The sequence below is a fragment of the Camellia sinensis genome, chromosome 6 (assembly GCF_055761805.1).
Source record: "Camellia sinensis isolate YWXY chromosome 6, ASM5576180v1, whole genome shotgun sequence".
In the NCBI taxonomy this organism is placed as follows: domain Eukaryota; kingdom Viridiplantae; phylum Streptophyta; class Magnoliopsida; order Ericales; family Theaceae; genus Camellia; species Camellia sinensis.
The window spans coordinates 193,263,190-193,277,304 of record NC_138966.1 but is presented as its reverse complement, the minus strand read 5'-3'; the positions used below and the strand labels follow the sequence as shown (position 1 = coordinate 193,277,304).

The window sequence follows — 14,115 nt, the reverse complement described above, 5'->3', positions numbered from 1 at the left end:
TGCGTGGAGCAGTTGATAAAGTGAATGGCTACTAGTCTAGTTCAATTGGTAGAGTTTGAACTTTGGGCACGAATGTCATAGTAATGAATGCTTCAAGAACAACGATGATGGTTTGCAGAGGCCAAGTGAAAAAGAGAGTTTGAGGACACAGAGAAAGATGAAATGGGAAAGTAAAAAGGTTTTACTGGAATGGAAAGAGGTGACAGATTGTAATGATTCAAGTTTCTTGGGAGACGTGTGATGTTTGATGTTAGGTGACGTCTAATGGGGTGGTGTGTGTCAATTATGGGACGTATTGGCAACCAATGAAGAGGCAACACATCATGATGTTGGTATGATAGTTAAGACGACAGATTTCGAATCTTGATGTTCTTGAACTAGCAAGTTATGACCTCGGCTAGTAATGCGATCTTTGTTGAGCAGATGATCTCAATTGAGAAGTGTGATCTCGGTTGAGATGATAATCTCAGTTGAAAAGTGTGATCTCGGTTGAGATGGCTATCTCGATTGAGATGATGATCTCGGTTAAGATGATTGATCTTGGTTGACATGATGATCTCGGTTGAGATGTTGATCTTGGTTGAGATGATGATTTCAGTTAAGATGTTGATCTTGATTGAGATGTTGAATTTGGATGGGACAAAACTTGTTTGTTCTTGGTTCTTGATCAGTTGATACTAGAATCTTGATATTCTTGAACTAGCAAGTCATGATCTCTACTAGTAATGTGACCTCTATCGAGATGTTGGACCTGGATGAGATAGAACATGATGGTTCATGGTTCTTGGTTCTTGGTTTATTCTTGATTCTTGATTTTTGGTAAGTGGACATTTAAATCCTTGTTTCTTTACGCCGGTGAGTCATGATTTTGGTCGGAAGAGCATCTCTAGCATGTTGTTTAGCCGACATGTTGAAAGATGAAACGATGTAGGTTCCATGACCTCAGGTTGCGAAGGTAATAGAACCTAGATGCAATTGCGGAGGCATATTTTTTGGTTTGTCCACGTGGTTGAGGTTGTTAGCTAAGGTGCCATGTGGATGGACCAAGTTGCCGAGATATGATATGATCATATATGAATCCGAGATATTCGGATAAAGGAAAAGAGTCCTAGATAACATTAAGCTACCTATTTGGATAGAGATGAGACTCTTGAGGAAGTTCATTTAATTTGAATAGTGTGAGTTGTGATAGATGTTATCCTTGTAAATGATAGAGTCCCATGAAGTAAAATTTCTAGAGGAAGTTGGACACTGACCATTATAAAAGTGATGCACCTCTGTGGGTCTAAGGTATGTTTTCATTTGTGATGCTTTTGATTGTGAATTGTGTATTCATTTAATATCTTTGAGAGATAAGTTGACTGACTTGATCGTCATAGTGCCCCTAGATAGACGAACCACCACGGTATTCTCATCTTTTTATTGGCAGGTGATTGGCTCAATTTATTCTGTCGGTGCTCTCCAACTAAGTTCCCTGTTTGGTTGTGTGGTCGAAAATCAACACTCACAATAACTTAGACATATAATACACACCCTAAAATAAGATATGTATTATAAAAATTTTATTTTATCATATAATATGTCACTAATGTATTGATTTCACAGCATCATCTTTTACATCTTGTAGCAATCACATGACATTATATCCAAATTTTTATATTTAAATTTAGACAATATTACAAATTTAAGAGGTGAAAAAATTGTTGTTAGGTTTTTGTAACAATATTCAAAAATTGTTGTTAGGTTTTTGTAAATTGCAGTGAAGCCTGGTTAGTGACTATGAGGTAACCTTTTCCTCATGTCAAAAGACAAATACAGAGGGATAAGCAGAGGAAATGCAAATAGATGGTATGGGGAGCATTCACATTTGTTCAAACAAATACTTCTTGATCACTAGATGTTTGACTTTTTTCAGTCATTCGCATATTCTCTTATCGAAGATCTAGCCATCAGATCACTACTAGGATTTGAATCTAGTGTTTGTCGAACTCCAATAGCCACATACACACTTTTATCATGGGATCTATGATTTTCACACGTTGCATCACATTCTTTCATGAGAAATCTTCTAGAGGTTGTGCACATTGTGTTTTCAAGTAAATGTATTTCTTGGATATTCTTGTGTGTTTTTAAGATATAAATATGAAATTCCTTACTTGCTCAACCATATTATTTTTGTTTTTTCCTTTTTGTTCATTGTTTTTGGTGCTTGTGGTTGGTTTTAGTGAGGGGGAGTTTGGTTAATCATTGTAGGAGAGTTTATTTAGCATGAATTTACATTGATTGGTTTTGAAAGGGAGATTTGTGTAAATTGGTTTGCATGCTGATATGTATTGCTTATTGCTCACATGCTATTGATTATTATATCAACATGTCCTTACTTGTATGGTTTATGCTGTTGCTTTACTTGACTGAGCTTCCTTTAACAATTCATGACAAAAAGGGAGAGAATTTTATAGGAGAATTTGTTGAGAATTTTTTTAGTGTGGTTACATGTTTAAAATTTTCATCTATTCATACTGCATGTTCTTTAAAAAAAATTTCATCTATTCATGCTTCAAGATAATCTTGTTTGCTTTCATATACTCTTGTGTTACTAATAATTGTTTTGCAAATCATTGCATTAATAATTGTTTTGCAGATATTGACCTTAAGAAAGCTATCTTGGTTGGTTAGAATGGGTTGGGGTGTTTAGGATTTTCTTTGTTAGGTGTGTTTTGTCTCGGAATTACCAAAGGGAGAGATTGTTAGGTTTTTATAATTAGCAATCCCGTTTGACAAAACTCCTTTTAGTTGTAATTTTATTCACTCTTTTGTTTAAGTGAGGATGTGAGTGTTTAGATGTGAATCCAACATGAATTTTGGCTATGCATATGAGTTTGTGATTTTGAGCCTTTTATATTTGTCACTTGACTATGTACGGGGAAAGGAGTTTGTGATTTAGAAAAGATGTGATATGTAGTTTGTGATCTGGGAAAGATGTTTCACCGCTGGAACAGTGAAATGTGCACTAGAATGGTCGGCTTTACTCACACCGCTCAAGCGGTGAAGTGTGCACTCAAGCGGTCTTCGCGATCCTATTTATTATAAAGTGCACCGTATGTTGTTTTTAGGGTTTAAGCCGTCCAAATTCTGCGAGAACAGAGCTACTCAGGTTTTATATGTTGGAAGGTATTTTTATAAGTGTTTCCTTTATGATTTGAAAGTAATTTGTGGATCTACGAGTTTCATATTGGTATCATCAAGGGGTTTGTGTTTATTCTTTTTGTCCACAAAAGAGAGAGAGGTGCTCTTCAATGGATTCCGGGAAATTTAGGCCTGAAATTTTTGTGGATTCCGAAGTGGCTCATCATTGTGTATTCAACATCAGCATGGTGAATTCAACGTTGGGCAAGATGATTCCGATGAGAAGAATGTCGTAGAAGAGGCACATCGGGGTCGGTTCAATTAGAGCGCGGATTCGCTAGGTAGTTGAGGGTATGCATGTGTAATTTCTTTTTATCCTCTTAGTGGATTATTTTGTAGTTTTGGTTGGTGATTTTTATCACAATTGGGGACGCTCTAATTGTGATTTTTTTCACGTTAAATCGTTGTGTCGTTATATTTTTGATTGTTTGATTGAGATTGGTATTCATTACTTAAAATTGAAATATAATCACAAATCAATATTTAGAAAATTATTTAAATTTTTCAGGTGTAAAATTCATTCCATAAGGCAACAAATGTCATTTTCTTTCTTGGTCCTTTTTTGTTAGGACAAACCAATAGTGCCTTAATATATGTGAATCATCATACTAGTGGCCACCCCAAAAATTTTTATTGATGAGGTCGGTTAAAAAAAATTAAGGCAACATTTGGTTTAATTTTTAAATTAAAGTTGGATGATAAAAATTAACAAATATGTTTCGTTAATCAATTTTTAAAACTCTTTTTAACATTATTTTTTCTCTCTCCTCTCTTCTTCTCTTTTTTTTATTATTTATTAATAAATCAATCGATTAATTTTTCTTTATCCTCTCTCATTTTCTCACAATCTACACCTCAGTCAATCGAATTTTCTATCACACCCATCTATTTAACTTCGAAAAATAAAAAATAAAAATAAAACTATAAATCCTTCCGAAATTATTTTTAAGAATTATAATCAAACAAATTTTTAATTTTTAAAACTCTTTTCAAAAACTAAACCAAATAGAACCCAAGTTTTAAAATTTTTATTAAAAACAAGTTAAGTTAATTAACATTTGAACTTACACTACAAGAAAATTGGGTTTATGAGACGGAACTTTTTGTGACGGCACATTTGCCGTCGCAAAAAATGACTTTTTGCGACGGCACAACTTGCTGTCGCAAAAAACGTGACCTTTTGAGACGGGACAACTTGTCGTCGCAAAAAAGTGACCTTTTGAGACGGCACAACTTGCCGTCGCAAAAAAATGTGACTTTTTGAGACGGCATAACTTGTCGTCGCAAAAGAATGTGATGTTTTGAGACGGCACAACTTGCCGTCGCAAAAAATGTGAGTTTTTAAGACGGCACAACTTGCCGTCGCAAAATATAGAGTATTTGCAACGGCATAAAATGCTGTCGCAAAAAAAAATGTATTTGCGACGGTACAAACTGTAGTCGCAAAAAAAAAATGCGACTTTAATAGGTACCGTTGCAAAAAAAAAAAATATATATATATATATATTGTGGCTTTGAGACGGCTTCATATATATAGTCACAAAATGGTTTAAATAAATGCAACGGTATTTTTCTATCACAAAAAAAAATTAAAAAAAAAACGACGTCGTCTTACTCTTTTGAACATTTCTCTTTTCACCCATTTTTTCTTCTTCCTATCTCTCTGTCTCTGTCTCTGTCTCTCTGTCTCTTTCTCTCTCTTACTCATCACTCTTCTCTGTCTGTCTGTATCTCCCTTTCTCTATTTGTCTCTGTCTCTCTTCTCTCTCTCTCTCTCTCATTCATCACTCTTCTCTATCTGTCTGTCTCTTTCTTTCTCTCTGTGTCTCTGTCTCTCTTCTCTTTCTCTCTATCACTCATCACTCTTCTCTGTCTATTTGTCTGTCTGTCTCTCTCTTTTTCTCCGTGTCTCTCGTCTATTTCTCTACTCTCTATCTCTTTCATCTATCTTCTCTCTCTGTCTTTCTTCTCTCTTTTTTTTTCTCTCTCGCTCTCTCGCTCATCTCTCTCTATCTCTCTCTCGTTTATCTCTTTTCGCTCTTTTTTTTTCTCTCTCTCTCTGTCTCTCTCTCTTTGTCTATATCTTTTCACCCATTTTTTCATCATCTTCTCTCTCTTTTCTTTCTCTCTCTCATTCATCAATCTTCTCTCTCTGTCTGTCTATTTCTCTCTCTCTCTCTTTCTCTCTGTCTCTCATTCATCTATTTCTTCTCTCATCTCTTTTCTTTCTTTGTCTCTTTCGCTCATCTCTCTTCTCTCTATCTCTCTCACCCATCTCTCTTCTCTCTACCTCTTTCACCTCTCTCTCGTTCATCTCTCTTCTCTCTGTCTCTCTCGTTCATCTCTTTTATCTTTATGTCTCTCTCGCTCATCTTTCTTCTCTTTTCTGTCTCTTTTTCTGTCTTTCACTCTCTATCTCTTTATTTTTTTTTCTCTCTCTCTCTCTCTTCTTTATCTCTCTATCTCTCTCCGCCATTGTGTTCACCTTGCTCACTCTCTCCGTCTCATCTTCTCTATTTACCGAGCTCTCCACTACAAGAAAATACACTTTTACCGACCACTTTGTCTTTCTCTCGCTCATCACTCTGTCTTTGTCTCTCTCTCTCTCTCTCTCTATCTCTCTTCTCTATCTGTCTCTCACCACCCATCTCCTCTACCACCTTCACCACTACTGTAAATGCCATTCCACTACTACCACTATTGCCACTCCACCTCTACGACTATCATTACTACCACCATCGCTACAACTCCACTACCACCACTACTACTACCATTATCTCTCCACCACCACCGCTACTCTATCTCCTATACTATTACCACAACTTCACCACTAATCTCCTTCGCCACCACTACCACCACCACTATCACCTCTTATCCACCACCTTCACCACTACTGCCACTCCCTATCCACTATCACAAAAAATTAGTTCTTGATTTTTAGTAACAGAAAAAAAAAATGAGTCGCAAAAAAATATTTTTCATTGACCATAAAAAATTAACTTTATTTTAATAGAAAATATTTTTCATTAAAATATTATCCCTGCTTCTACCAAATAAAAATAATAATAATAATTTTTTATTCATTAAAATAAAATGAAACAAATAAATTTTCAACCTTAATAACTAAAAAAAAAATAAAAAAATTCATTAACTATAAAAAAAATTTATTTTAACAAAAAATAAATTTTATTATCGTCGTGAAAAAAAAAAAACCATTTTATCATTTAAATATTCATTTATGATGGAAATTAAAATAAAAATAAAAAAATTCTCATTCCCCCCCTCTTCCCATTCCCGCTCCCCCCTCCCCAAAAACCCAAAATCCCCAATCTGTTTCTTGTTTTCCATTCCCACTCCCCCCTCCCCCTCCCCCCAAAAACCCAAAATTCCCAATCTGTTCAACCAAAATCCCCAATCAGGTTCTTCTCCCCACCCCCCCAAAACCCCAATCTCTCCTTCCGTTTATCTCTCTACCCATTTGTCTCTCTAGGTTTTAGGGTTTTGAGTGTGAGAGAGATGGGGCAACAATCTTTGATCTACAGCTTCGTGGCTAGAGGAACAGTGGTTCTCGCCGAATTCACTGGAAATTTCACGAGCATCGCTTCTCAGTGCCTCCAGAAACTCCCTTCCTCCAACAACAAGTTCACCTACAACTGCGATGGCCACACCTTCAACTATCTCGTCGAAGACGGCTTCAGTCTGTCCTTCTTCCTCTCATTATTTCATTCCATACCTCTGTTGCTAATCTATCTATTTTCATCTCATCGTAGTTTTGATTCATGCTTTCTTGATTAGATTCTATAATCTTATTTTGATTTCGTGACTCTGTACTTGCTTTAGTTTCTATAATCTTAGTTTTGATTCATTTTTGGCATTCATATTCCAGATTTCTTATTCATTCAACTGCTTATGGATATGTAAGCTCTTTAACTCCGGCACTTCCTTCAAGAATAAAGCGGGTGTTCTACATGTCAAGTGAAGGCAACAATTTATTGCATGAGGTAAATAGTACATCACATGCTTGTTCGTTATACCATGCATAGTGGAACAGATGTTGTACTCATAATGTATTATTTTTATATCCATTCCTCACTTAACAAAGAAGACCTATTCTTGTATACTTGCCATTAGTCATTACTATGCTACAAAGGTCCTATGTGTCTGGAACTCATTTTATTCAGCGTGAGAAATCAATGATTGAAAAATAAAAAAATAAAAAAAAATGAAGAGAATGAGTGTCATTTTACTATGATTACATTTGTACACTATGAATTGCAAAGGATATTCTTGTTGCATTCCCTGTTGGATTGATCGACACATCAATAACATGTTGGATATTTTGAAAGTCCAAGTTTTCACTTTTATGTAAGATATGAATATCATAGAAATTAGACGTCATATTTTGGAAAATCATCCTTTTCCCCTCACCCTGAGTAATGTGATGGTTAATTTTTCTACCCAATACTGAATCTGTCAAGTAATGTGATGGTTAATTTTTCTTCTTTTTCCTAGAGAACTATGTTGGTTATGTGACAAATATTTTCTCGAACAATAAGGTATGTGATATGCTACAACTATCGTGATTTTCTTGTTTCAATGATTTATTTATTTATTTTTAATTTTGAGCTTTCATTTTAATCCTCATCTAATTTTACAACTTTTGTTTGTTTGAGAACCTCATGTCAAACCCCACCTTCTTTGCCAGCATGCTAAGGCAATTGATCCTATTCCACTAGTTCTGATGTGTACTGAGCAAACATACTTTGGTTACCTTCTTATGGCCTGTGCTTAAAGCAAGTGCAGTTTGATGAACCAGAAATGTCTAGTGGAGTGAAATTTTTATTTTTTCAGTTGTGGCTTGTCTTACATTTTTCAGTATTACATATTTGGTCTAAGATGTTGCAGTGTAGCCCTGAACTTATTGAACCGCAATAGAGTGTGGAGTATATGTCTAGGGGAGTGAAATTTTTATTTTTTCAGTATTACATATTTGGTCTAAGATGTTGCAGTGTAGCCCTAAACTTATTGAACAGCAGCAATAGAGTGTGGTGTATCAGAATCCACAGATTTTCTTTTGAGTTGCATATTCTTTGATATTAATACTTCATTGTAAAAGTTCATGTTAGTATATCTATGACTTATTTTTTCTGCTGTCTAAATAATGTCTGTGCTTTCTATTGAATAGGTTTTTCCTAATGTAAACCCAACTGTCCTGGATTAGTTGAGGACTATTGACTGCATCATTTATGCTATGGGATCCCTTTTTACTTCCATCTGCCCATCTCTGGTAACACTATCAACCAAACTGAAACTTTTTCGGGATAGTCTTTGCAATTTTAATTAGTTATTTATTTTTTGTTTTCAGTAGGCAAGCTTGTATTACTAAGAAAAACTAGAAAAAGGTGAAGTGGATATACAAATCAGTTTTGTCACCAGAAGGAACATTGTCAAGGCCCATTACAGAGATCTTTTTGTGATATTATAATATTATGGGGTTATTACAGAAACGTGAGTCTTGGGCTATTAAAGCAGCTGAAAATACATGAACATTGCTTCTTTGCTCTCTTATTAAAACTTGTCAATCATTTAAAGGATTTTTAATCTCTATGGTTGCTACTTGCTATGTCATACTCCTATCACATGCTGGAGGTTTGGTGGCTTATCTACTCCATGTTTTAATTTGTTCATCTATCAGTTAATCAATTGAACGGAACTATTATTGACAAAGATACTTGGAATCCATAAATAAACAAAGGCATATTCTTATGTTCACCTTATTTAAATTATTTGCTGTACTAATTATGCATTGTATATCTAAGCTTATCTACTAATCTAAAATTTGAATGAAAATATGTTCTTGGAACTCTTTTTGTTGCCTTACTTTGATCACTGTTGTGGGTAATGGTTCTCTAATCTTGTTTTTTCTGTTGATATGAAACAGTTGTCATCAGTGGTTTGTTAATTGGGAAAACAAAAGAAAGTTTTTAATTTCTATCTTGTACTGATCATTCTCCATACATAGGTTTTACTTGGCATTGGGGAGATCATCGCTTCAAGGTCTTGCCCCAAGGTAATCTTCTATCAAGGCATCATGTGTATGCTCTTTGACTAGAAAAGAGTCTGTCGAGTAATTGTTGTAAATTTGGTTGATAGTTCAGGAAGTTACTAATTCCTTTGTGATTGGCTCTGCTGAAAATATTCAGTTGAGGCCCTTAATTCCTTTGATGTTCGGATGACATTAATTATATTCGAAGATTCTAGCTATTAAACACCTATTGTGGCTCTTATTATGTAGGGTTTTCAACATTGTTATGTTGTATTAATGCATTTACTTCCTTTATAGGTACTTTTGTTGAATGGTATTCATGACCGAGAAACTAGCGGCTTTTCTGCTGCTTGCTTTGTAACTGCCATTGCAGATGCTCTAAATCGAACTTATGGGGATCCTCATAATTGTCTCAAGAACCATGTAAGTAGGTAAATTAAATTGTTAAAACTGTTTACATGTCAAGTAAATTTATTATAATAATATCATAAATAAATTTCTTTAAAGGATACTTGTTAGCCTATAAATCGGCAAAACAACTTTATTTGCAATGAAGTTTTATTTCTCAGGTTGCTTACGTATGTTGAGGATTCTAATTTGGTATCTCGAAAATATGTCAATATTTCTTTCTTTGTTGTTTTCATTACATGGAATATGTGCAAATTAATGGATTTTTTTTGCTTTCTAGAGGTTTGGTTGTATGAGGGCTTGTAAGTAAAGAATGTTTTTGCTTACTGGACTCACTCGCAAGAGTGTTGATCATGGGTCCTACTGAGAGATGTTTGCACTACATAGGTGATATGTTGCAAGTGTCGAAGAAGTTTCATTGTAGTGCCCAAAGTTATGCAATTTATTTTCACTATCCCCTCTTCAACATTGTACTGAGCATTTCTGATTCTGTTACAAATTTTCTATACAAGGCCACCACGGTTATAGCTGCAGCTGATCAAATTGCCTTTCATATTCTAGGTGTCCTTGAAGCGTTTTTTGGCATCGAGACCCACAATTTTGCAGTGCAATGGCCGGACAGGGGGTGACAGTTAGGCAAGGAGGGTTTGTGTGTCATAATGCCTTCACAATGACTTGAATCCTCGGCATGTAAAATATGGGACCCAAAGTAAATGGCTCATCCTGTCTAGATCTCAATTTTATTTATGAAAGTGAGAATTTAAATGCAATTTGTTTTATTATTTTAGTAATGAAATTTGGTTTATGTTATTTTGAATTATGAACAAAATTATGTATTTAAACATTATATATGTATTATGGAACATTATGTAGTGGGATAATTTTGTTAATGTGTAATTATATGAATGGAAAAATATTTTATTATGAAGAAATTGTTATTTTTATATTATTATAGAGAAATTTTAATATTTTTATCGTAGGACGTTTTTTTTCTTTTTTGCGACAGCATTACACCGTCACAAAAAATAGAAAATTTTAATATTTTTATAAATTTTGTTACAGGTTTTACTTTTTGCGACAGAATTATACTGTCGCAACAAATAGAAATTTTATTATTTTTTAATACTTTTTGTGACGGCATTACACTGTTGCAAAAAAAGAAATTTTCATATTTTTAATATTTTTTGCGACGGCACAACACCGTTGCAAAAACAGTGTTTTGCCATTGAAAAAATAGACTATTAGCGACGGTATTTTTTGCCGTCTCAAATAACATTTTTAGCGACGGTAAAATAGTGTCGTCGCAAAAAAGTCAAGAAATTTCAAACGTTATTAGCGACTTCACAGTGTCGTCACAAAAAGGCACAAATGCCGTCGCAACCCCTCCATTTGCGACCCCCTCTTGCCGTCGCAAAAAGTCATTTTGCCATCCCAAAAAGTATTAGCGACGGTATACCGTCGCAAAAAGTTAATTTTTTTGTAGTGTTATTTAAACTTCTCTACCTTCAAATAATAAAGTTTTAATAAAATACTATCATCTTAACAAAATAAAATAAAAAAATATTAAAAAATACATAAATTATCGTATTTGATTATATGTCATTTTTTTGTAATTGTCATAATAACCTCATTGTCAATAGTGTCCAACACATCTTTATATTTATATATATGTGCATATATCTCATTTGGTTTAAGTCTTGAGAAAAAGAATATAACAAAGAAGAATTAGGTTCCAAATGAGTTTTGATTTCTAATGGAGGAGGTCCCATATATTTTTTTTAATGGGATCAATATGTTATTAAATAATTTTTTTACCATAATTAAAGTAAAAGGGCACTTGATATTTACTTAAAATACGAATTATCCCTTGTGATTTGAAAATTTAAAAATATCCTCTTATCAATATTTTTTATTTAACCGAATTAATTGAAAATTTAAAATTTCTAACTACTCTTTTATACAATAATAAAGTTACTTGAATTAATAATTGAAATAAATTTCTAATATCATTAAAAACTCTTAATTGATATGATAATTTATTAATAATAAGGATAATTTGTTATGAAATTAGAAATTTGAAGGGGTGAGATATACTTTCTAAAATTACATGAAGCTATTTGCATTTTAAACAACTTTTAAGGGAAAAATATTAGAAAATCCCATATGGGAATCAATTACTTCAACCAGTCTCATGAATTTTCTAATACAATGATAGGTCTTATTTATTTTGATAACCTTACTGTGAGATCCCAATTTGAATTTTGGTATGATTTGGCAAATAGTTCTACACTTCCTCATTGGAGGACGCCGTCATAGGGAAGTTTGATCCAATTTTTGGATCACATTTCCGTCACCCAAACGTAACACTGCAACATAATATTTTAATGTAATACACAAAAAATTTCTTTGTGTATTTTTCTCAAGCATAACATTTCAAACGTAACAATTCAATATAACATACTAAAAAAAATAAATAAATTTTTCTCAAACGTAACACTCCAATAAATAGCAATAATTAAGGAGATTATAATAACAAATAAGTTATTATACATCTAAAAAAATTAAATAGATCGAAAAAATTATGAAACTAACTAAAATATAATTCTAACCTATATGATTTATCAACAACTCTCACAAATTTTAAGATATACTTATAATTTACTTAAATAAAAAAAATCAAGAATTTTTTATAAGGCGAAGGGTAGATGCCACTTCCATCACCCTCTTAATGGAGTCGGCCCTGCCCAAAGTCATACCCCACTCACTATACCCTTCAGATAACCTGAGCATTATGCATGTGACAATATATTAATGTTTCGTTTGGTTTTTCTATACATGTCAGCAGTGGCGGAGTCAGAAAATCAAATCAAAGAGGAGATTTATTAATTATATTATTGAAAAAAATTTCAAAAATATTTAACACAAGTTTTTATGATTGATTTCGAGAAACATCAAAAAAAATAATGTTATTTATAACTAGTGTATCATAAATAATATAAAAAAATATGGATATAAGTCTTAAAATAAATTATATAATGATAAAAAAAATTTATACAAAATTTGATTAAAAATTTAATATAATGGTAATACCACATCATCATTAGTATGTGATATCACCAACTAATAGTAAATAAACACATAGAGAGTGAACCTTACATGTCAGATGTAACTAACAATCTAATAAATTTCATATCTTTATAGTGAAATTAGTTATACTTACATGTCAATAATAATTGCATCACCGTTACATTCAAAAATTTTCATAAAATTTTCATAGATGATATGATTTATAAAAGTCTCTTCATTTTCATTCAAAACAATCATTATTGTTCTCATAATTTTCAAAATGTCATTGACATTCCACTCTAATAATATTTTTGTAATTTTTTTTATTTAAAATATTTTCTTTATATTTGCAACAAAACAACAACAACAACAACAACAACAACCAATTAGTACACATTAATATGTGTTTGGGAGGAGAAAAATTAAGTACACACCTAACCTTTGACATAATACACAAAATGGTGGTCTCCAAGACTTGAACCCATAACCTTAAGGTTATTAGGCCAAGTCTTAACCATTAAATCAATAATCACCCTCTTTCTTTACATTAAAAAAAAAAAAAAAAAATTATTCAGGAGGGCATGTGACCCCCTCGTCCTTGGCTGCCTCCGCCACTGCATGTCAGATATATTAATGGTTCATTTGGTGTTTTTTATGAGGTAGTTAGAAAATAAAAAAAAAAATTGATCATTTTTAATTTTTTAAAAATAATTTTTTTTAGTTTAATTAATAATTATAAAGAAATAATTAATTAATATATACGATATAACCATGTGCTATTGAGATTATATTTTAAAATTTTTAACTTTTTTTTCGCAGAAAATTAGAAAGTCACTTCTGAAATGACTTCTAAATTTGTAACTAGCTAGAAAAAAGTTGCCACCATCCAAAAGTTTATAACAAATTTTATATATTAATCCACAAAAAACTTATATTAAATTACAAAATGTCTATTTATATTCAGAAGAAAAAAAAAAATCAAAAAGTTACAATTTCACGTCAAATGTATAGATTTAATTTGTGAGACCACTCTCTGAATGATTCTTGGCCTTCAATTTAAATTCGAAATAGATTTCTCATTGATAGAATTTTATATAAAATTAAGTGACTGGATTGAAACGTTTTTTCATAATACATAACACTCATCATTTTAATTATAATATATGAATATAGTATTATCACATCATTTAAACAAACTATGTATAAAATTTCTGATGGTTGCTATTTTGCCAAAGGGTCCGGACTGTCTCCAGTCTAGATCTGACATAGTGTAGTCCAGTTGAGTCCATTAGACCCACTTATGAATCCTTTTTTGATAATTTGAACCGTTCACATTTTAGGATTTGTTAAGTATATTATTCTTGTAAAAAATCACGTCAATTAGATAACAGATATTATGTATTCAAATC

At 32.5% G+C, this 14,115-nt stretch overlaps 1 long non-coding RNA gene and 1 pseudogene across 1 annotated transcript; both read left to right on the top strand.

Annotated features, from left to right (window-relative positions):
• Positions 1-6,702: 6,702 nt before the first annotated feature.
• LOC145793940 (vesicle-associated membrane protein 721 pseudogene) lies at positions 6,703-7,529 on the top strand (annotated as a pseudogene).
• Positions 7,530-8,369: 840 nt separating this feature from the next.
• On the top strand, positions 8,370-9,664 carry LOC114323286 (uncharacterized). Its single transcript, XR_003651092.2, has 3 exons — positions 8,370-8,473; positions 9,209-9,256; positions 9,530-9,664. It is a non-coding gene; the product is annotated as an uncharacterized LOC114323286 (long non-coding RNA).
• Positions 9,665-14,115: the final 4,451 nt, after the last annotated feature.